Genomic DNA, 26,381 nt, shown 5'->3' on the forward strand with positions numbered 1-26,381 from the left:
ATGTTACAATTGCCATTAATCGTCTGCTTAAATATGAATTTTCGCGCGCCGAGCGATAAATGCATGCCCGCATGCCGCCCATTTTCCATATCCGGCGCGAAACGTTACGATTCGCTGAACATCTTTCGACGCCGTGCTAATAGTATATTTCGCATAACACGTATTAAATCATACGAGAAACACCTACGGTTTTCAATTTAAATTCTCGCGCGTCCATTGCACACCGGCGAGCATTAGGTCTGAAATTAATCAAACGGAAAATCCGATTAACCCTCCGGCCGCAATCCGACCTCAATTCGTCGCGAATCGCAAGTATTATGTAGGCCGCCGAATGTGCCAAAATTTCCGCTAAATCATCATTTCGCAGCCATCGAGCGGATAATACCTTGTTACTCACGCGACAGAACGGTTCGTCATTACGTCGCTCAGGCTGGATTGTTCCACCTTTTAATAAACTTCAGCTTCACTGTCTCCCTTACTCTCTTACTAGCTCTTATCTCTTTACTCTTTTACTCTTTTGTTTATCCAGTAGATAAATTATCATATAGTTTATCCGAAGATGAAACTATCGATCCTTAGTGTTATAAAATTTGTCAAAATTTATAGCACTTCGAGAAGTGCGACTAACTCGACGTTTCTAATGATATTTCAAACTTGTTAGAGTCTGGCGTCGAGACACAATCAATTTGCAAATATTAAGTTTTGCCGTCATATTTTATATGCGTGTTATTTCACGCGATGTATTTTATCGTGGCAGTAGATCAACGCGTAATCGAAACGAAGAACCGTTCGTGAGCGCGGCGTCATCCGGTGGATCGGAGAACGTAAGTGCGAAATGGTTGAAACTTGATTTACGACACGATCCGCATGACTGTGTGTCATTGTATAATTACAATGTCGAAGATTATGATACACTGTTAATTCTACCGATGTTCATTTAGCGCTCATTTATTCAATCACTTTAAAAAAAGCATGAAAATACATTAGACTGTGTTGTGTAACAGAAATGTATGAAGTAATATATATATAAAGTTTTAATCTACTAAACTATAATATATTTATACAATATTATAATTGTATTGTACAAACAGTAATTAAAATAAGTTTAAATCGGATAACTGGAAGAATCCTCGAATAACCTGAAGATGACTTAAACTTTATCCTTAAACATTAGACAGCAATAAATATAGTTTTATATAAAATAAAATAAAAACGTTGAAAATTTAGAACGTTGAACCTAATTTCAAAATTTGAATTTTATTATAGCTCTGCAATATAGATTTGAACACAATGTAATTTGTTTTTTAATTCGGCGAATTTTTACATGACAAATCCCTTCCCGAATAAAACAAAAATCGATTTCCAATGTTACGCATCATCGAGATCTGATTTGATCAAATTTAACAAACGTAAATTTCATTCGCGATTTAGAACTTGAAAAACTATAGCAGATCTACAATATTACCATTATAATTCGCGAAACGCAATCCCCTAGAAATATGCAACTTAGTCTCCGCAAAGCTCCTTATTCGGTGGGATATAGGAAAATACGTTCTTTCGGATAAATCCTATCCTCGAGATGCAGGCACTTACTCTGATTGGATAAAAGCGAGGACGAGCGACGGGGATTAAGCATATACTTCTCTTACACGTGTTACATAATCCGGCGGATAATCATACCGTATAATAACGAGAATTTTCTATAATAACGAGAGATGGTAGCGAGTGTATAGTACGGCAGAACCTGCAAAAAATTTATTATTCATCTTGAATGCAAACGTAAATTAGCCCTGAATTTGAAACACGAGATAGTCAGACACTACTGAATTAACTTTCAATGACTTTGTGTTATTATGTATCAATTTGGAATGTTCTATAAATTAGCGGAACAAAGTTAGCAGAATCAATTCTAACATTTTTATTTGTAACTCATTGTTGTTGCTAAAAATTTGTCAAAGAAAAAAATTTGTTCTTCTGTTAATTTTTTAAAATAATGTTCCGCTAAAAAAAAAAGATTATTTTTTTGCATATATTGTTCCGCTAATTTAATCTTTTTTTAGCGGAATATAATTTTTTAAGAAAACTGACCGAGCAGAGCAATAATTTTTTTCTTTAGCAACAAATAAAAATTTTAATTAAAATTGATTCCGTTCGCTTTGTTTCGCTAACTTATAATTCGCGAATTATATAAATGGCAATTTGGAATCAATAATAAATGAATTGATTATCTATGAAATCAAACAAATCATCAAAATTAAGCAATAAATTTTTGTATAATGTGAACAATATACAATAAATAATATTTAGAACATTTAAATTAAATAAACGAAAATAATTAAACGACACAATTTAATACATATTTATTTATTTTAAATCATTTATATATTTTTTCTTTGTATTACATTTAATTTTTCGATAATGAAAAATAATAGACAAAGTAGAAATATGAACTTGATTATCAGCAACAGAAAATTCCTAATATAGAATGCAAGAATAACTCAACTGATATAAATAACTACAAAAGAAAAGATTAAAGAAAAGATATGAAGTGTATCACAATTTTCGCTTCTTTCGTCTTCTTTGTGTTCCTTCGTTCTCTTCACTTTGTTTTCGTTTCTCTGAATTGATAAGCCGACTCATACGAAACAATAGCCTGATAGTATCACTGATTATCTATATTGCTGTCATTATCATCGCTATTTTAAATGGGAACAAAGAATTTAAAAAATTTACAAAGTAAAAATTGACTAAAATAATATTATTTAAATAAGAATGCCAAATAAAATAATATTTTTTAAACAACACCCACTAATTTTATCTAAATTCCAATGTCTAAATTATATAAAAAAGAATAATTTTGAAGATTCAAGAGAGAGAGAGAGAGAGAGAGAGAGAGACCAAAATAGAAATGTGATAAAATTTCTATAGCAATAAGAGACGTGAATGAAATCAATTATAAAATTATAAAATCCACCGAAGAAATTCCCGTCAGATCGCGTTCTAACATTTACTAGAATTGTTTGCGAAACCGGTTAACGTTCTCGCGTGCAACGGTGCAGCGAGAGCGGCAAAGAGATCGCGCGTAAGGAGAACAGCATAGGATAATAATAATTCCGCATCCGCACGCGCGTTATAATCTCAGCCGCAAGCGTCGCGTCGCGTCGCGTCGCGTCGCGTCGCCGGCGCGAACACGCGCGATTTTACAAACGAATGCGAGCGGAATGACTTTCGTTGAGTAAATATCAATCGAGATGCTACCGCACGATAAAGTATCTCTCTTTTCGCGCCATCTCGATAAAATGCATCACCCATATCGCTCATTAACCGCGCGGCGCAAATCGTGCGTTCCACCTGCGATTGAACGGCTAACCTGTTCCGCTCGGTGCCGACTTGCACCCGCATTCCTCGCCGGTGCATTCTGCGATTTCGACATATCAATCGTGCCCCAGGATCCCTTCCGATATCACACCCCGGTAGTCCCCCAGCTATCGTATCGAACGGTAAGAATAGAATCGAATGCAGGCTATTGGCGAAACAGCTTAAGTTAGGATTATGTTCGAAAAAAAAAAAAAAAACATGTATAAGTTATGAGTGATCTAAAAATGTTACGGAAAGAGAGGCATTTTAAATGGAATATGTAACAATAGAATTTCTTAGATATCTTTTAAATAATAGAATTTTTTAGATATTTCTTACTTTGTGTCTCGCAGTTTAGATTAGCCTAAGTTTCCGACTAATAAATAATTTTATTGTATTGTTCAGATAAAGAATCTCTACAAATAAAGATCTAGTATACGATACTTAATATATTTTAATTAAAAATATCGTGTTTTTAAGTCGATTGTAACAAGATTTTTATTAACTTATAATGTAAACTAAAAAAACAGATTAATAAAAATTATCTGTAAAATTATATATTGGCCGGAAACTTTTGGCAACTTTAACTGTATATCGCAAAGATATTCAATTTGTCGAATATCAGAAAGTGATTACACTCCAACATCTTCTTCCAAGTTTTTCAATAACTAATAATAATAGCAATTGAAGAAGGAGACACAATAACATTAAATAAAATGCGATTTCTAGTAACATTAAATGATTCTTCCGAATCATTTAATCACATACACGTAGTGACGTGTAATTAAAAATAAAATTGCACATAAATACGTAATAAGCTGTTCTATTGAAAATTGCAAGTGAGTATTGGTTAGAGCTTCGTCATTAATCTCTCCCTTTTTTCTCTTTCTTCTCTTAGTTTTTCTACATTACATTACACAATGCGACGAATACAACAAATCTCGAATGCTATTTTTCAAGGAACTTCGATATTTACTGAATTCTCGAGACACTCATTCGTACAATTTCCAAGCTGAGCGAGACTCTTCCTAGTTATGGATCTCGATATGTGATTGTACCAAGTACTCCGCAAACACGTCATATGAAATACGATGAAACTTGGGTAACGAATTGACTCGAAACTCGATCCCGGCCCTACTCGACAGTACATAAATCACATAAGATGCGAGCTCTCGTGTGCCAGTCGGAGAGATACATAGTAGCACTCGTGCGTTTGCTATTACGATTCCTACATTTATCGTCAACAGGTCAGACCGGCTCTGGAGGAGAACGCGTCGGTTTCCTCGGTACGAGAGTATAGGACGAAGAGTTTTACGCGGGAAAGAGAGGACGGACATATATATATACATCAATGTTGCGTTGAGTGAAGTAAGACGGTGTCGAGTGTTTTATTTCGCGGCAAGAAAATATCTGCGATATTTAAGAAAAAAAACGCTGCAGGTTGCAACGCTCGATATTAACGCTTGATCGCCTATGAGAGCCATATACTTAAATTATATATGAAAACTAAATCGATCGATAATTATATCGTACGTGTGTTTAAAAAAGAAAAATATATCTTCTTTGCATTTTGCATTTTCTTCGTTCCGGGCTAACATTTTACTAACGCATTATTTACATATGAATCTAAATTACAAAATAAAGTGAATTACAAGGAAATCCGCACGGGAAAAAACAGTTTTACGTTAAAGTACGTAAAAAATTTAGATAGATACAGATCTGAAAATAATATTATTGAACTTCATAATAATTATGTAGGAGGCAATAACTATGCTCAAGCTCGTTGCTAGTAAAAACTTTTGCAGCATTCATCATCATGCTCGAGTTCTCTGCGTAATTATTGATGGCTCGATAAAATTATTTTCAAATCTGTATTTACCTGAATTTTCAAGCTAAAAAAATTTTTTTTTTTTTACTTTGCTTCAGTAAAATTGTTCTTCCCGTGCATAAATATGCAATTGCAATTATCTCAAATTATAAAGATTTCAAATATTTTATTAACAAATATTTTACACAAGTATATCTTAGATTTTATTATTTATGTATGTATATACCAACTTAAATTTGAGTGTCGAATTTGACAGTGTTCATCTTTCATTATAGACAACCGACAGACATACAGCCAATTATTTTTCATTCTGACTTCACGAAGAGGGAGTGTGGCACAATGGACGCATTTGAAGTGTTCGTCATTGCGAGATAAGATGGACACGTCCCGGCCGGCCGGCGGCAACTCGATTGTCTCGTCACGTGAAATTTATCTACGCAACAAAGTAGCGCAAGTGACGAGAGGAATGCTTTTCTAGTCCGGTTAAACAACCACAAGCGATACTATTTTTACGATTAGCGCGAAAGTCACGTGCCAAACCCGAAAAAAAAGGAGAGCCTACTCATAGATCAGTTATCTCTGACGCATTCGGAGTGTTTGCATTGCTCATGCAGGTGACATATTTATAGGTAAGCATGATCTTTTCTTTGGCAAATTCATTGGGCAAAAAAGTAAATCGATCGAACCAATCGCGTATGCGCAAATGCGACCGCGTATGATTAACGATCGGCAAAAAGTTATGCACAGATAACTTTAGTAGGTCACTCTTTTTCAGAGAACAGAAAATTTGTAAAAGCTTACATACAAAATGTATTACAAGCATTATATTTATATTTCTTATTTTAAAAAAATCAATTTTTTCCCCTAATTGAATTTTAATTTTTAACAAGAAAATAAGATCATAAATTAAATTAACATTTTATTTCAGTTCCAATAATTTATTATTTATCTATAATTTGTATAAATTCATAAGTTGTTAAAATTCTTGTTCCAATGACTTTGTTTGAATAATTTTTATCGATGTCTAAACATTTATTATTTATTTTTTAGTTTATCGTGTTAAATACATTTTTCTGTATACAGCATGTAAAAATGTGTAATAAATATTTCTGTATTTTACCAAGATTCGTTTCGAGTATACTATAGCTTGCGAAAGCATTTTGCTCGACAGAAAACGCGAGGAAAATACTTCACAGTGAGTTTTCTTGACTGTCGGAATGTGGCGTAATTATTTTTCAATGCCACGCGCCCCGCTAATGAGTTATCACAGGCGGGTTACGCTTATTATACAACAATAAGAGCAACAATAAGGTTACCCACATTATGCACTTTCTCTCGAGCGACGACAAGGCGCCAGTAATGCATGGCGTTCACAAAGTCTTTCGACCCATTTCTGATTGAGTTTCGCCACTTGCCACGGTAAGAAATATATACATACAAAAACAGAAATATGTGCATATAAAAATAATGGTAATCCGCCATGCATATCAATAGAGTTACGCGGTTTCGAAAGGTAACAACTAAACATTTTTTCGACAAAATACAATTTGCTAGTTTTCCTTATAGTTATTTAGTCCCGAAAGTAAAAAAAGGATACATTTTACGAATAAAAAAAGCATATTTCATAAATTATTAATTTTTATAATCAAAATTATCGCATTAAAAAAAATATTCTTAATTACAAAAATGTCTCTTAACTCATTTATTTTTGGACGTCACGTGTCTTACGATAAAAAACAAATTATTTATATTAAAGTTCATATTCATATTTTTATTTCTTTGGTGATGAGAATTATGATTAGTATTCTGTCCCTCGATATTAATTAGCAGTTATTATTTGTTGTTTCAGAATGATATATATAAGATTACCCCGTTGATTTTCCTCATCCCCGTTGGGATCTCTTTAAATCAGACATCTGGTTGGTAAAAAAAGAATATGCGCGATATCGGTAATCTCTTAAAATAGAGGACGATTTATAGATGTTCACAAACGCATTTACTATTTTTTCCAGAACCTATTTCAACGACAGTTTTTTTGATCACGTCGAATACTTTCTAACTAAAATGTTGAATATTAATAATTATCGCGTTATAAGCGAATGAAAATATATTTCCGTACAATCCACGATCAGAATTCGTTGATAACATCAAAGCTTAATAGCCAAATTTTTCTAATTAAGTCTCAATTTAACATAATTTAATATAAATTCAACTCTCTAATTAGAAAGTTATATATGTTGAATTACCATAATGAAAATGCCTTTACTCGACAGAAATTTAATTTTATGTGTATAATATTAAATAATTTCTCCTACATTGAGATTGAAATTTCAAATAAGCGCGTTAAATATACATACACATCCAAAAATAAAAACGTGAAGCAAGTTAAAAAACGTGATTGACGATGGCTTAGTCTTAACATTTTTTAAATACCTAATCATCGTCAACACTTGGTCGCATTTTGCACAAACGTCAATGAAATTATGCTAAGTATACGCGCTTTATCTCACCGCTACGAGAATTTAAGTTTCAATCAATTTACGCGAAACCTAATTGCAAAATAATTATTCTATTCAAAAAATATAAAGCACCCACATTAAATAATAATAACTAAAGACTGAGAATGCTATCAAAAAAGTCGATAAGAACAGACATTACATTATTATTCACGCTCATATATCCCTTTAAATTAAAATAATCTAATCAAAGTTCTAATGTTCGAATTGTTATTACTATTCAAAAATCATAACATAAAATATCATAACTTCATTACAATCAATCGATCAGGTTTTTCATTCTCTGAACCACGAGATAATTTCATGGAGATAATTTCTCCGTCTCTCTTCTCTCTCCGCGATAAGAGGAAAACTAACAGAAAGATCGTGTGTGAAAAATAGAAAATTGCGTACATTTTTTCGACAATGAAAAATTCAATCTTCTGAGATTACGCCGCTTTCACGCCTGAAGAGTCCAATATGAAATTTTACGGTCACAATTTGCTCGTGACAAGATCATAACTCATGCATTCCGGAATTCCGCAACACCGCGGCTGACTCATAGCGACGCGCGGCTAATCCGGTGACCGTTCGTTAAAATTAACTAATTGTAGGTCGGAATACCGCGCGCACATAAATATATTTCACGCGAGCTCTCCGTTTTAGATCGACGAGGAAGAAACTCGGGCAAGTACTTCAAAAGGGAGTAAATTCGTGCGTTTTTTATCGAGACAATTACGACCGTCCATCAATAATGCAAACGCACTCTAATCACGTGCATAATTCTAAACGTGCAGCACGACATCAAGTATATCACAGACTGGGGCAATTTTAGTGTCGTTAAATTTATTTTACGTCTATCACTTTTCATTTCCGAAGTACCTAATTAATTCTACAGAAAGAGAGAGAGAGAGAGAAATTGACTTAATAAATTTTTTAAGTACCAATAATTCAGGTCATAAAAATTAAAACGTCTAAATAAATAATAGAATTTCATTATTTACTCGTGACTTTATCCAAATAATGTTTGTTCCAACGAAGCTGATGTATGTGCATAAATTATAAAAATATTCAATATTAAGAAGCAATGCAATCTATAACTGTTTTCTCTTTTAAACAATTATATCCTTAATACATAATTAATTTTTTATCGTATATTGAGCTTATATGCATAACAAAGTTTGTTTTTGACAATGGTATTCAATAATATAACTTCTAATCACGTTCTTTATCAAAATTTAAAAATTCTATGTTACCAAGTTTATTTAATATCTATATTCCTCTTATTTTTTACATACTAATCAATATTAATATTACTACGAAAACATTTAAAATATTTAATATTCATTAAATTAATTAAATATGTAAAAAATTGCAAAAGAATATATGCAACTAAATTCTTGCAGAAAAATCGACAATAAATTAAACAAAAGGATCCGTTATAAAGAATCATAGACGTATATCTGCCTTTATAACCTGTATATAAATTGAGATACCATTATCTAGTCCCTGTATTATAATAAGAAATTTGTGAGACACCGGTTCGCAAATGAAAATAACCGTTACGAAAACTTACAAGTTTCGTAAACGGGCAAGTAACGTAAACGATAGCTATGGAGAAATATAGGACATATTGTACGAGCGTTTTGTGCAAAAATGTATCTTGCTTTTGTGCGAAGATCCAGCCGTTCTCCGAGTGGCTAACTATATAAATCCAACTGGACTAGCGCGCCAGGACTACACACGGCGAGATTAATGTGATTACCTGTTCAGGTAACAGTGACACGGTGTGAACTGCCCTTGGATGCCCGTCTCTCTCTCTCTCTCTCTCTCTCTCTCTCTCTCTCTCTCTCTCTCTCTCTCTCTCTCTCTCTCTCTCTCTCTCTCTCTCTCTCTCTCTCTCTCTCTCTCTCTCTCTCTCTCTCTCTCTCTCTCTCTCTCCGACATAGCGTCGGCAACGCCGCAATTCCGTGTCGACGCTATCACGCGCCGCGAACGCGATTTGAGAATTTTCAGCGCGGAAAAGAAACTCGCGTTACCTTGCGCGTGACTTTACCATATAATTTTTGCATACTTCGGTTCGATTACGGCTAAACCGCGCCGCGGTGGCGGCGACTATCGTTGAAAATTGTTTTCGTTGATAGCAATCACGAAAATGTTCCATCGATGGAATCGCTTATCACATGTCACTTGATCAGTGTCACCGGAAACGGTTGTATCATTTTGACACATCGCTAAGATATTACATATTGCAGCTGCAAACTGTAAACACACATTGCATTGTAACAAGTGCTAATATACTAATTTAACAAAAAATATAGTAATTTCGATATTTTAAAAAGATTTTTTTTAAATATCCATAAAAAAAAACAGGAAAAAACAGAAGTTTTTTTTTATTTTGTAAGCTTATAATTGTCGATTATATCCTCGTTTATATTATATTAATTTTAACATTATAATTGCGCCACAATAATTGTGCCATTTATATTACTTTATATTAATTTATATTAATATTAATTTTTCATATATATAATTTTTTACTTTTTATTAAATTATATAAAATGAACGATATTTGTTAAAAATTTGTTAAATTATTCTAACATACAAATTCTCTCTCTCTCTCTCTCTCTCTCTCTCAAAAAGATTTATTATTAATCCTCAAGAGCATATGCTTCCTAATTTAGATTTGCAAAAAAGCTCAAATAGCAGAAAGACTATTTCAATAAATGTAACTTGAGTATAAAAACATTTTCTTTATCCAAAAAGGAAAATATTTGATTTAAAAAATAAATAGTAGAATGCCCAAAGGTTACTTTTATATATTTTTGGATTGAATTAAGTGAAAATTTTTTTAATTCTAAAATTAGAAAGCAGCTTCACACATGACGTTAAAAAACATTCTAAAAATGAGATCACGTTATAAGAATACTACAACTTTTATAAGAGTTTCGTATTATTTTCAGAGATCTCTAACATGATAGAGATTAAAACCAGATTAGATAAAGAAAACATAAAGGAAACAAATATTTCACGTAGAATCTGTAGCTCTGTAACGAAAGGACTGTAAAGAAAATCGGAAGAGCCAAGGTGAATAATAGCTGGCGAATAATTTCGAGTCTAAAAAAGTTAATCCATTGCGAATTTGCTTATCTGGCTCGGAAGTTCCATCTCCGTGACGGGCATCTCCAATTGCGAACTATGCCAATCTCACAAAATTCTTATTCCACAGGAACTAGATAATGATATCTAGGTTTATATATACAAGGTGGCGATAAGTGCACGTCTATCTTTTTCTATAATGGACTTTTTTTGTTTAATTTGTTTTCGTCGATTTTTCTACAACGAGAATTTAGTCGCACATATTCTGTTATCTTTTTTATTATTTAATCATATTTAATTAATATTTAATATTTAATCAGTTTAATTAATGTATTTAATTAATATTTAAAATTTAATCATTTTAATTAATACTGAATATAAAATGTTTTAATTTCAGTAATATATGCTGATTAGTCATAAAAAATAAAAGAAATACATTAAATTTAGCACAGAATTTTTTAAATGTACGTAGATGAATGATGCGATTAGAAAAGTTAATAATAACAGTAGATATATCGATTATATATCTTGAGGCAGGAAATAATAATCAAGACACGATCAATGCGTAATAACAATGAAAAGATCTTGTATGATAGAAAAAAAAACACAATTTAGTTTTTCAACGTACTATATGAGTATAATGCGTCACAACAAAAAATTACAATAGATATCATAATTACCTTCTATTTTAAAAGTTTATTTTTAAAACAATGAAAATAAAGTCAACGTTTATATAATAATTTGCAAAAAATCTAAAGTAAACTTTTAAAGTTAGTCTCTTAATTTGAATTATTTTAATAACAATAAGTAAGAATCGACTGATACGTGAACAATACAAATAAACGAAAAAAGTGATATTCAATCAAAGTGGGACTTGATGCTTAATATACTTTTAAAATTTTTACAATTTCCAGTTCATTAAATTACTCTTTAATTCTTCCAATTAAATTTGATACAAAATATATAATTGAAAATTAAACAAAAATTATGCGCATCTTCGAGCTTTGGATTACTTAGCAAAAGAGGAAGCGGAATACTTCAAACCTGTAAATCCGCGACGGTAAAGAAAGAGGGAGAAATAAACGATTTGCGCGAGCGATCGTAATCGCCGCAGCCCGGTCGTTATTCTTCACTGCTTGGAAAAGTCGTTTCTCTTATTGCCATTGTCGTTTCGCACCATTCGACTACTTTGACCCTCGACCTTCTGCATCCGTCGAGCACGCTTATAACGTACAATGCATACAAATACGAGTGCATCACGCTCTTATATACGAGCTGGTTCCAAGTTCACTGCAGCAATCCGTTTTATCTACGCGTCCGTAAGTTAATTTGCTTTCAGCTCGCGCTTTGCTTTAACAAAATTTTGACACGTCGACTTTGTAAGTCCAAAGTATCGAAAATTGAAGAATTTCTTAGATGCCAAAGAACTGTGGAAAAAAACTTGAAAAGATTTTTCGAAAGAAATGACAAGAATTTATTTGCATACGTTCCGTTAATCATGATATCTCTATTTTCTTCGATTGATTAATTCTTTTGTCGTCGAACTTTTGTCCTTGAACTTGATGTAAAAAACTTCTTGTGCAAGAAATACGTATGCGATTCGCAGACTTTAAAGAAAAATTTATGCAAATAAATGACACTTAACCTTTCTTATGTCAAACCAATATAAGAATTCAAAGATTGATGGGCAATGTACAACGAAAATTATGTGTATCAATGTTCTCAGGGAAGGCTTCGAATTGTATGTTAATAACCGTTACAATATAATTCGTTACTCACTCAAGGTGAGAATAATGAAAAATTTTAGTATACGACATGCTTACGTATCTCGTCACGAAATGCATTGCGCGAATATAAATGTGGAAACTTTTGTTTCCCAATGATTGCATGAACCACGTACGTGTTGGAAAGATAATGAGGAATAAAATCTTTTGCACGTGTCAAATACGATAATATTTCCATCCACTAATTCCTTTAATAATCAAAATTCTCTCACCGAGATTGCGTATCTTCCTGAGATAAAGATTAAAATATCACGAGGTCCTTACTCAACAGCAATAAAATTCGTAACAGAATAAAAATATGTTCTCTTGATCTCAATTCGAATGACGCAACTTTGTCCTTTGTTTTCTTTGCCGTTCGCGGGTGGGTGGTGTTGGAGGTGGCGGCTGAGCGACATCATGGCGAAAAAAGAAGTTGATCGTCGGCGGAATTAAACATAAGGCGTATTTCGAAGCGCTCCTGTCAAATTTTATTCTACCTCTCTCTCTCTCTCTCTCTCTCTCTCTCTCTCTCTCTCTCTCTCTCTCTCTCTCTCTCTCTCTCTCTCCCTCTGTCTCTTTCTCTTTCTCTCTCGATATAGCGGCATACCATTGGATGCGCATCGCGATACGATGATGATGTAACTTCTCCTTCTTTGTTCTGCCTCACCGGTCGCGTCGTGGTGCGTGTTTGCAGACAGTTCAGCTATCTGGGCAGCTGAGAAACGGACGGACCGGATCTTTCCTCGAATCGTGCAAATCGACGCGTTCGGTATCGCAATTTCATGGCGCGCCGTAATTCTACCCTCCGAGAGCGGGCTGATAAAAGTCTTGAGCACACCACAGTATCTGCCAAGTACGAGTTAATATTCCGCCGAATTAATATTCCTGCGGTCTAATTGCCGACTGCTGCCATGACTAGCAAAGATCGAGTATATAACGAAAACGAGCATACGAATTTTTTCAAAATATCAAATCTTTACTCAGAGAAGAATAGAAAATGTTCGAATATTTCTCGGAAAAAAAAAAGAAGATAAACTTCAAAATGTAAAATTTTTTAGAGATACTAAAAAATTTCAAGATAATTGAATTCTTCAAAGTAGATAAAGGAATAACAATAGTATTGCTGCGCCGTCTTAGAGCCGAGACAACTGTATCTCCTGATATAATATTATAGTATTTATCTCATCCAAGACTCGTGCTGGCTATCGAATTCTATAACAATAGTTGTTTTAAAAATTATTAACTTGAATTTTATTAAATCTAAAAAGATATCCACAAATATAGGAAGACTGTCCCCTTTTTGTAATGATTGTGTACACTATTTCTCAAAAATATACACAAAATAGTTTTTTTAATTTGAATCTTGGGAAATATATCAGAGAGATGATAGAAGATAAAAACATTGTCCGTCATTTTATTTTAACATAATAAAATTTTTATTAACATTGCTTGTAAAAAAAGTTTACTTACTTTGAGGAAAAAGAGAGAACCGAAAAAAAGTATTATGTAATATTAAGTGATAGTACAAGATTCGCATAAAATTTACGAAGCAATCGTGACGATATTTAATGAGCTGCAAACGCATCGAATTATCTCGCATGCTACTTGATACATGAACCGCTTCGTACCGCTCCTTATCGTTCGTTATCATTCGTACGAACCCAAGATAGTGTCATTTAGCCAGTAGAAATAACAGATAATCGCAAAATTAAACTCACAGTATATTTAGATCAAGATTTGCTGTAAAAGTCTTGTGGTATTTACTTTTAAAACCAGTTATTTTATGAATAATATAATGAATATTTATATTATTGTTGTTGTTCCTATAGTTGATATTCCTATGCAAGACACATTTTAGATATTAAACATGCGAAATAAAATGAGATAAAATAAAATTAAACTAAGTCTTTAGCAGATTATCAAGTAACAGATTATCAAGTCAACTTGTTAATTGTCTAACGACTTTCCTGTTTAAAAACTGTCTCTCTTTCCTGCTTTTATATCTCTCACAATGAGTAAAAGAAAAAGTTCTCGGTACTATATAAAATGGAATACAGGAATGGGAGAAATCAGAAACAGCGTTGCGAGTTTCTGCCATAACAGTTAAATATCGTGACGACTGTTTTGTAAATTTCAAATCCAGGGCTATCAATAACGCTTATATAACTTTCTTTCTTTTTTTTTTCCTCAGACCCAACTTCTCATTATCTTAAAATATTACAAAAATTCATATTAAAATAACATTTTTATTTTCCGTTATCCATTCACTAATAATATATTTCGGAAGATTAAAAAATTAAAAAATTCTTTTTATATCTCTATTACGATGAGAAAAAGTTCTCGGCGCCATATAGGACAGAATATAAGAACGCAGAAATCGGGAGACAACGTCCCGAGTTACCGAATCCCGTCTTAACGGTTAATACCAGCGATATGGCAATTCACAATGCGCCCATAAAATTTACAACGTTGTAAAAGCATCGCTCGTGCCAAGTCGACCACCAACAACAGCAACAGCAGCAACAACAGCAGCAGCAGCAGCAGCAGCAACAGCAAACACAGAGACGACGTCCTCCCATGGAGAATATTTCCCGGCGCGCGATATCCTAGTTTACGTCACGCTCCCTCCCGTCCACCGTCTGTCGTCCGTGAATACGACGGTCGTGCGCATTAACAAAAATCAATAACCAATAATTATGGTTGCCGTGGTGGCTGTTCCCCTCCCCCTCCCCTCCCTCTCTCCCTCCTTCCACCCACCCTTCGTCCCGTCGTCGTTGTCGTTGTCGTCGTCTTTGACGCCTTTGTCTCGTCGTAATGATAGCACGTTCGTCGTGCCGAGATCATGACGACTAACGGCTTCCACGGCGCGCGAGTCTCTCCCGAGGGCGCATTTTTGCGAGAGGCAAAACGCGGTCACGCAGACGTGGGGCAAGGAAAGAAAGCCAAGGCGACGCGCTATTTTTCCCGCACGGACGGACGGATGGATGGATGGATGGATGGATGGATGGACGAATGGACGAACGCACGAGTGCGTACGCGGTACAGGCTTTCGCGACCGGCTCGACGATAAGAGGAACTTTGGCAACGTCGCAACACGCATCACGGCACCAGAGAGAGGATCTATATCCCGACTCGGTGCGACGCGACGCGGTGCGTTCGGCTCGGCTCGGCAACGCTCGCAAGCCGACACGACCATGTGACTCACAAACGCATTCTATTCGGACCGATTTCGCATCTTCCGTGCGGTCTCGGTCTGCCGCTACCCGAGACGCAATGGAACGGAAAGATAATCCCCGAAGAGAAATATTTATTGAAATTTTCTAGATGTCACGCTAGACTTTGCGAAAGGGTAACAAGTTGAACAAACGCATTCATCCATGGATTATCTCACTCTCTCTCGTTGCAATATATAAATATGAATAGACTGGAGCCGAGAAATGTAATGAAATGTAAGAATAATATGTATGTAGCGTGATTAGTTTGCAGTATAATTTTTACACGGTTATTTAACGTTGAATGCAAAATTGGATAATCTGATAAATTAGGCTCTGTTCTTTGAATCATTCTCATATTTCCCTTAATTTCAAATAAAGTTAACTCATACCCGTTTCTATTAATGCAGATTAATTTTAATCTCGATTCAACTTACTTTTCATCTTTTTACTAGTTCTAATCCTGTTTCCACCAATGTAGATTAACTTTAATCTCGGCTCAACCTACTCTTTTCCTAATTTCTAAAAACTAGAAAAAGAATGACGAGTAAGTTGAACCGAGATAAAGTTAATCTACATAGGTAAAAACGAACACGAGAATTAGAAAAAGATGAGAAGTCAAGACCAAGATGATTAAAATTAATTACACTAGTGAAAACAGGCTGTTCAATAGAATTTTTATGTAATTTAATTACCTAATATTAATGTTAAATGTCTAAATTAATACCCATTACTAATATTAACATTAAAACATCCAAATGCTACGAGCACAGATAAAATTTTCATTGTTCAGAAGACTTGAAACTCGATAAACGTCGCGAATCAGGCTTTTCCGGACATCCCGTAATTCTATGCTTTCGACGCGCGATGAGCTATTTAGTAGTCGCGATACTTAACATTATTGCTGACGGCGGAATCAGTTACACGGCGCCTACCGCGCGACTAGCCAAGTTTCTATTTTGCTACATGTGGCTCGCACGCCGCGTGCAGCATGCGTCGACAGTGACGCATTGCGTTTGCGATGTGCTACTTGCAGCCAGGGATAGCGAACGATAACACGACACCCACTATCGAGATTGTCCGTTGTACCATAATTTGTCGTACTAAGTATATTAGACGCAGCGTCAATTAATATTATTTAATTAACGCTACTTTATATTATTTAATTAACGTAAGTGCTTTAACCAATCGATTCTCTCCCTCCCCCTCCCCCCCCCTCTCTCTCATTTGTAATAAAAGTCCATGTATATAAAACAAGGATATGTGAAAAAAAGAACAATTTTGCTCAAGTATCTAAATATTTAGCTAGATACAAATCTAAAAATAACTCTATTGGACTGACAAAATAATTATACGTAGGATACTCAAACTGGTTGCTAGAAGAATATCTTACGCTCGAATTTCCCGTATAATTATTTTGATGACCCAACAAAATTATTATCAAATCTGTATCATATTTTTAAATACTCCAGTAAAATCTTTCTTTCCACGTAATCAATCTACTCAGTCGCCGTATCGAAAAGCTAAAAGAATGATCTCGTAGCGAACTTGCTTACAATATCAGGAAGCTGGTTGCAGTCAATCTTTTTTTTTTTTTTTTTTGTATTCTAAGTGACTTGAGTCGCTGCTGTAGCGAGCGTCTGGTAACAAAACCGGTGGTAGAGATCGGTTGGAGTGCAAAAGGCGGTCTCTCACAAACACGTGCACTGACGCAAAAATGCAGCTCCCGCGCGGGCTGCTGCTGCTGCTGCTGCTGCGTTCATTTGCAACGCACACCTCGTCCGTGCCACTCTCTTTCTCTTTCTCGCGCCAATCCGCCACACCGGTGACTCAGAATCGTTGAATTCAAACTTCTGCCGTGTGCACATTCTGCTGCCCGAGCACCTATACACTCGCGTCTTTGACCGACCGACGCGCGACTTGTTTCACGCGCGACCGAATATGCAAGAACGCGTTCTAGTTATGAAGAAATGTTACAAATATTCGACTAACGAGTGGATAAACACCATAAGAGACACTGACCTACAATTTTCGCTATCTCATTCGGACGATAAACGTTTGATGGGTTTGACAAGTGTTAAGATCGTAATTATAACCTTTACTTCTCATCTTAAAATTCATATTAAATGAGATAATAATACTAAGATCGAGGTTTCATGTCTTGAGAAGCGATCAAAGTAGTCGCATTTTTACCAGAACGTATATAATCTGGGATTATTTAATTAAAGAGCGGTATGATTCCTCAAGTGAGAAACTCAGAAGCTTTTAAAGTGTCAAACATGTTACAGATATATAAATTAAATTGCAAGATACCCGTAATATACATTGAATATATTTATAAAATATATATTAAAAATTATAAACGGAATGTCATAGAACCATAGCATCATTACATAATAAATAACAAACATGCCTCATCAGTGTAAGCTAGATATTAATGCTTAAATTATATTTCGGAGTGAATTTATTAGGTGTTGGAATTAATTCGTAGCGTTTTTTAATGAAAGAATGTTATTTATTTCACATGAGCATTAAAAAATACATTAATGAAAGTACTTCCCATCACTTGTAAAACGCTACGAATTAATTCCAACACCTAATATATATTTACACATCAGTTCTGCAACTACACGTCGAAATCAGTTTCAGTCTTTAAATGCAATCTTAAACTAGACTGGAGTAATAATACATAAATACTATATTATCAATTAAATAATATTGATGCTAATAAGCATCTTAAACAGTTGTAAATAATTTATTTATAGCTTTTTAAGAATCTTATCAGTATCAAATTATTTACAGCTTTTTAGGATTTTATTAGCATCATTATTATTAAATAATTTATTTTACGATATTACTATCTCAGTTCAGTTTAAGACTGTATTTAAAGATTGAAAATGACTTCGACAACAATATTTTTCGAAAAACAATATTTTTATATAAAAAATTTTATATAAAAATATCAGTATTTTACATGTTACAGCCTTATTTTTATTTTTTTCTCCTTCCTTATTTTTTACGCAGTTATAGAACTGAATACGTATATAAATTTATATGAAAATATTATTTAAACATTAAAACCATAACTTAATAAGTTCTTTTCATTACTTATTAAAAATTACATACATATATATATTATATATGTAAATATATTTATATTAAATATTTACATTTTATATATATACAAGTATAATATATAAAATATGTGAGAAAATTATATATACACATTACGAAACTCTTCTTCTCTCTCTATTTCTATGTTATTTGAAATACATTTAACATAACTTGTATCACGTAATTATGTCTACCATTATATATTTCTTTTTAATTACAGTATGTTGTCAATAGATAGGCAATGAAAGATTAGTATAAATCAAATAAACTAAATATTAAATAAATTAATGAAACGAAATTATATCGATGAATGCTATTAAAAATCATCTGTATGATTTTTCTAAATTAACAAGAAAATATCTTACATGATTAAAAATATTTTCTGTCGCTTTATTATCTACTTGTATTGAATCTGATATCAGATAGAAGAAATTTATTTTTATTTCACAAATACATACAATGTATAAATATCTTATTTCTGTGTTCATCTTCGTCTGCTGTAAACACCATAAAAAACAATATTTTTATATAAAAAATTTTATATAAAAATATCGGTATTTTACATGTTACAGCCTTACTTTTATTTTTTTCTCCTTTCTTATTTTTTACTCTAAGTAATATAAGTTTAAATTTACTCAATTGTACGTTAAATATTTTATATACAACTACACAGACAGCATTATAAATATATTGTCTTCATGGTGTTTCCAATGATTTCTGAAAAATTCTTGCCTATAAAGTATTTAATAAAAAGCAGATGATGCGTGATGTTGTCTTTACAGATATAAAAACAATTTTTCTTTTAATGAAATTACTTTTTTGACCTTACTCTATAAAGTATAAAATTTGCTATTTATTCCCTCTTGACATGTATATATTTGTGAGTTTGTATTATAAATTTCAAACAATTCATGTAATAATATACCGATATAATGAGCTCTGTTTTATGAGCTTGATGTACGGACGAGTGTCTATTTGCATTCTCGTATGCATAATAAATCAACGGATGACTGTTCGATTAAATATTAGCACTAATCTGTCGTAGCCTCTCTATTTTGAAGATAAATCTAAGCGGTTTATTCGTAAGATTCTAATGCTATTAACTTGAATTTTTAATTATTTGTTATTGCATGTTTAAATATTTTTATATAATTATACATTTTGTACATAGAAATATATACACAGATATTTTTTAAAACTATTAAAATAAATTTCACTTCAGAAGAGTGAAATCTCACTCTTGAAGATAGAAAATTGAGCTACTCTTGAAGGTTGAAAATTGAGCCTTTTTTTCAAGGCTTAATTTTCATTCTTCAGAATGAAATTCTAGTCAAAAGAATTTAGAGAATATTATTAAAACTTCATAGTTTTATTGCCTTATATTAAAAAATAACTTACCTAAACAATAAACAACAACGGAATTGTAACACAGCATTAATTTACAACAAACGAATATATTAATTAAATAACATTTAAGATAATTAATATTTCAAAAAATAATTATAAGTTACACTAAATTTTTTATCTCTTCCTTTCTAAAAATATTTAATATTTAATTATCTACTGAAAAAATTCTTGTCTTAAATATAAATATTTTATTTAAAAAAATTTAATATAAGTTCCTCTAATTTTTATGTAAATAATTCAAAAAATGTTTAATATCTTTAAGATATTACATTTTCAAGGTGTTTTAAGATCTATAAAATAATTTCCATTATTTTATTTTCTTTTCTTTTATTCAATTAAATATTTGATCAAATTTATAAATATATATTGAATAATTCGAAAATGTAATTGATATCTTATCTAATAATAATAATAAGTATATAGCTTCAATCAAAATTATATTAAATCAAAACAAATTCGACTTATTATACAAAGTCGCTTGTTTAATAATATTTTATAATATTCCTCAAAAGAAAAGAATTATGTTTGAGTGGATAATGAATTTTTTTTAAATTAGTATTTCAAGATTAGTATTTTAAGAAAATAAGTATTTTAAAATTATCAAGAAACTATTCTTAAATTTTAGTTAAAAATAATCATAATACTTAAAAAAAATGAGTAAATTTGAGTAAATAATTTTCTTAACAACAAAAATGTTTTTCTGCACATATTACACAAAAAATTATGAAAGATGACGTACAGGAATTCTAGGGCAATTATCGCGGAAGTAAACATGGTTAAAACAACAAAACATAACTGAGTAAAAAAAATTAGATTACCCTATAATTGTTCCGCCGTAGTCCGATGCCTCTCCAGGCCTCCTGCCTCTCTTTTTCACTCGCACCTCCGTGGCTGTTCCTTCGCTATTTCTCTTTCACTCGCACAACACTCGCACAACACTCGCGCGAACAAGGTTAATTGCAATCGCGCGCCCGCGACACGTCACTCATGGATACGACTATCGCGCGACATTTAGCACGGCACTCCCGACGTTAATCGCACCGCAACAAATGAGGAAATCTCGCGTTCGCGACACCGCGATCCGCTCTAACCGCGACGTAAATTATCGCAACGGCCGAATTCGAACATGGCGAAGCGACGCGCGGACAACTTCACGCGCCACCCGCGCGACATTGCCTACGTCTCTACAACAATTTCCCATTTGATTAACGGACAGTATGCTCACGTTTTTGGACGACAATCATGTCATATTAAGTCGCAAATACACGAACACGTTTTGAACGGAACGGATAAACGTCAGCGGAATGCAAGGTCTCTGAAAACGGTCGTCGCTCCGACTGTTGACGCGCGAATAAAATTTTATACGAGATAAATCAGATACGCGTCTTATCTAGCATCGTAGATACTCGCAAACCGGATTCACGCTACACGGTTGACGAATATTCAAATATTGGGTTAATTGCGTATTATACTCACTAATTAAACGCGTCGTGATGCCGCTTCACGCGGAGCCGATCCATTCCGTGCTCACGACACTTTGCTAATGGCCGAAAAACTCAAAAAGGACAACTTCACTGCGACAACTTCACTTCGATGCCCGTGTGCGCGCGCGCGCATGCGACACGAGTCGATTATTATCGCGCGACAAACTGCCAAAAGATAAACGGCAAATCAATAGGTTTGTACGTGTGTTGCTTGAAAGTTCAAAAAAATTTTTTTTTAAATAAATATATATTCGAATGTTGAAAAAAGGAAAGCAAAGATTAGCTGAGTGCAAAAAATGTAAGCAACACGATCTAATATCGCACATAATGTGATCAGATATCGATTAAAATATTATACATTATAAAGAGATATGGATATTGAAATTATACGATTAGTATACTGAAATAAAATTATAAATGCTATTAAAAATGAAAATGAGCATGATTTTTCATTATTTAAATTAGATTAAAAAAATGTATAAAGATTAATACAACGTAGCAGTTATAAAGATAGATACAATAGCAATTTATTTTTAAAGAATAGTTATTCATATTTCGACACATTTGACGGGACAGCAGAACAATCACTTCGAAAGTGAGATGTCTGGTCGCATTAAACGTGATACATTTCCCATCCGTCTCGCGAAGTATATACGTTAATAAAAACGATCGACATGTCGCAGCGCTTCCCGTTGTTTCCCAGAAACATTCCCATTCGTATTCGTCATCGTAAATCACTTCGTGATCTCAATCCGAAAAATCACGTTTGCTGAAGAGAAAAAAAGACGCGAGATACATACGTACGTACACCGAGTGTCGTTAATGAGATAATCATCGTCCGAAAAAAGATGACAACAATGAAAAGACGATTCGCTTCCTATCGCGAACGAACGGAAATTCGCGCCAACAAACCACGGCCACTCCGACACACAGAAGCTGAAGAACACAAAAAAATCACTGAGGCACGCACGTGAAAAAATCCGCGAAAGTTAACTAATCGCACATGCTAATACTGCTGATAGTGTAACAGTCATGAATCGCGTCTTGAGAAATGATACGAGCCGATACACGGAGCGATTCGAGCCGTTGCGTTGCGTCGCGTCGCGTCGTCGCCGTACAAATGATGACTCGGTGACCGAACGTAAACAAAACACGGCGCGCTGCGTAGCGTCATAAAAACAATCGCCGAGCGCCCGAGCCGTTATACGTATGCACGTATGTATGTACGGTAGACTCGTCGTCGCTACGAAACAGTTGACGTTTTACGAAACAACGTTTATGAATCTTCGTTTTCTGTTCCTGTACTATATATAGAACTCTCTTTTTTGTTTTCGACAAATATCAAATATATATCTGTCTCACTTTGAGTTCCAAAAGTGTAGTTTTCAATCACAGAAAACAGACTTCATATTTACACCGAATAGTAGATCTGTATGTATTCCAAACTTATCACGATAATAGATTATCGCCACACATCTGAGGCTCCGTTTTGTGGACTCATCAGTGTCACGTAAGTCATTCTTTTTCGATCCGATTGTGGCCCGTTTTTCTACCAATATAGATTAACTTGTGTGTGTGCGTGAATCTCGGTTTAATTCACTCATCTCTATCTAATTCAAGAAAAATGTTATGAGTAAATTAAACGGAGATTGAAATTAATCTACATTAAATGTTTAGTAGAAATAAATATGAGAGCGGTTTGAAAGCTTAAAATTGATTGAGATTGACATGTTACTTGAGATCGATAAGTATTTTGCGATTTGATCGACACGTGTGTGACATTATTGAAATTGGAATACGCTTGAATTATAATGCGGCGATTGAAATTTAAAAATTGATTTTAAACATTTCATTTACGCGCGATTAAAATATAATATTTGTAAAACTAGAATTTATGTAACATAATTTCAAATAAATATAAAATTTATAAAATAGAATAAAATATATATTATATATAATTCCAATAAATATAATATTTATTTAAAGAATGAAACTTGTCTTCGTTTTGATCAAAGATACATTTATGTGATTTAAATCATTATTGGTTTTCTATTTCGAATTATTATCCACGAGAGGTAAAATCGTGTAACAGATCAAGAACTTTGACGTTTAAATAATAAATAAAAAAACTATCGCAAAAAGGTGTGACATATTTTTTTCTTTTATTTATGAGAATCCCAATCTTATCGCTCTCAAGACATTAAAAAATTATAAACAAATTATATACAACAAAAATTCATATCTCTATATTCTTTTTCGATCGAAATGAAGATAAACTTTTTTTTTAAACTTTAGATTTAATACATAAGCACGACGTGTCCACATATCAACTTCATAAAAAAGATTAATTTCAAGTAAGAAAACGCGCTCCGCTGCTTTCTTAATTAATTAATTAATATAAAAGAATTATTGTTCAGAGCACAGGAGTGTAACAGAAGACAGTGTTCAATTCTTTCTCTCTTCTAGTTATAACACTTTAAAAATGTATTCTTGAATTTCAAGTCAGGCTTTTTACGTGAGTAACCTCGTTCCGCTTCTCATTGTCAGTTAAACATTTAAGCTATTTGAATTATTTAAACGCTTGATCTCTTCTCAAGTCATCTCCGAAGTGCGCTTAAGTGATATGCACTTTTTCCTCGAGTTAACTGAGACGAGATTTAAAAACTAATATATCCTCTCACAAGAATCGATTATTAAATCGCGATAAATGTAACAATCGGAAAATTTATTGTTGATCGTGTTACCATATCGAGATATTTTGTGACTCAACGCATTTAAATGAATTTTTTTCCGTTGTGAACATAGGCATGTTTGATATTTAACGACTGAAACGTACAATCTACTCATCACATAATTCCGTATTCGAAATGCATGACATCGATCTTCGTCTTACGCAGTCGCAGATATCCGAAACCTTACTGTCACGTTGCGACAAATTAGAATCACGTCATCGATCTGAGGTCTTTACGTTACCAGACATTCTCCTTTCAACTACTAATTCGACTTATAAATTGCGAATTAATAGATAATAACATTGTTAAAAAAATTACAATAAAAGTTTCCGGATTAATAATTTTAATAATAAAATTAGGCGTGACGCATTAATTGCATTCAAAGGAATATCATACATATTTAATGTTTACATTATAATCCGTCATCTTATTTGTATAAAAAATTCTATCTCTTCTTCTCTGACATTTATAATTTTATAATAATTGTTAATATATATCATATCATATATAGTTATTAGAAATCAATACTTCGAATAGTTTCTATTTTACTTTAAATATATCACTGAAAAAAATTTCTAGTTGGAAATGGATCAATCAAAATTTTCTGATTTAATTTATTAGAATTTTAGTGGAAATAACCAGAATTCTGGTAATATATATTTCTAGTAAAATCTACTAAAATTCTTATTTTTAGCAGAATTATATCAATTGGAATTTTAGTTATCTCAATTAGAATTCGAATAGATTTAATGAGGAAATTCTGATACGTCCATTTTCTTATCAGAATTTTTAATCCAACCAGACTATTTTTCAATGTACATATATATATATATATATATATATATATATATATATATATATATATGTTCCACAGATAAGAGCAAAAAAAATATAAATAAGACTAACAAATCAACACAGAATTTTATAAGAATTTTTTTAAAACTCGCTACAAAATATATAATTCAAATACATCGAAATATAAAATTTTTTACTCTCTCAGTCAAGTTACTAAATAATTCATCGACTTTTATCTTATGATTTATAATATAACCTTACGAGCTTTCGTAGATGACAGTATATGGAATCTAAATCGATATCGTTTTTTAAACATTACAAAAAAGAAAACAAAAAAGTTCATTGATCGTGGCACAATATCTGGGAAACACACTGTTTTTTTTTTTTAAACTGCCGAGTACGGTAACCCTATAGTCTCACCAATACCGTTATGCGAGTCCACATTCTGTATCCAATCGCGCGAAATGTGATTCGGAGGAGTGCGTTGTTGCAAATTTTTTTATCGTGACTTTCCGCGCATAACGTTCATTCTCTCTCGATGCTGCACAGTATTTTATGCTTTAGGAGCGGTTTCTATTCGCGGAAATATCTCACGGCGCAAAAGTTTATCGATAATTTACACGCCACCACATATAGCGGAGTCTATTGCGGCAATGGAGTATTAAGTAGTATCGAGAATACGCCGTGTATACTTCTTGTATGTACGCGATCTGGCAAAATGAGACGCCACGGGCGTTTGAGTTATCAGCGTATTTCCATAACGTGCGAATTATTGCAAGATTTTATTGGCGAAAAATGCGAACATGACAGAGAGGGCGATGTTAGATACCGACGGAATTATGAAAGGCTCTCGTAAGATGGTAATTATTGCGCGCGCGCATTCAATTGGTTCGTGTATCGCCCATCATTCCGTTTTACTCTCACTGAAAAAAGAAAAAAAAAATCAAGGACACCTCGCCAAACCAGTACGATTCCCGCGTTATCTCGGCTCTTTCTCTGCACTTCTCACGGTTGGCGAATTTGTCATCGGGATGAATTTTATCGCGATTGAACGTGCCGTTTTATTTTATTCGAACATTGAAGTGCGCAATTAAC

At 33.1% G+C, this 26,381-nt stretch overlaps 1 protein-coding gene and 1 long non-coding RNA gene across 9 annotated transcripts in view; both read right to left on the reverse strand.

The window, feature by feature from the left end:
* The window catches only part of LOC105154207 (uncharacterized), a 151,234-nt gene that overhangs the window by 110,770 nt on the left and 14,083 nt on the right, over positions 1 to 26,381 (reverse strand). Inside the window, exon 1 of one of the 8 annotated variants that reach the window (XM_087408153.1) lies at positions 21,094 to 23,641. The exons of the other annotated variants lie outside the window; for them this stretch is intronic. The gene's annotated coding sequence lies outside the window, so the exon portion shown is untranslated. Of the gene's footprint in view, positions 1 to 21,093; positions 23,642 to 26,381 lie in introns of those variants that run through there. 8 annotated transcript variants of the gene reach the window in all.
* Positions 2,104 to 21,099, reverse strand: LOC147909237 (uncharacterized). The gene is made up of 2 exons (XR_015545773.1): positions 15,300 to 21,099; positions 2,104 to 15,181 (listed from the first exon to the last, which is right to left on the reverse strand). It is a non-coding gene; the product is annotated as an uncharacterized LOC147909237 (long non-coding RNA).

This window comes from Acromyrmex echinatior, chromosome 7, assembly GCF_024713525.1.
Source record: "Acromyrmex echinatior isolate Ae372 chromosome 7, ASM2471352v2, whole genome shotgun sequence".
NCBI classification, from domain to species: Eukaryota; Metazoa; Arthropoda; class Insecta; order Hymenoptera; family Formicidae; genus Acromyrmex; species Acromyrmex echinatior.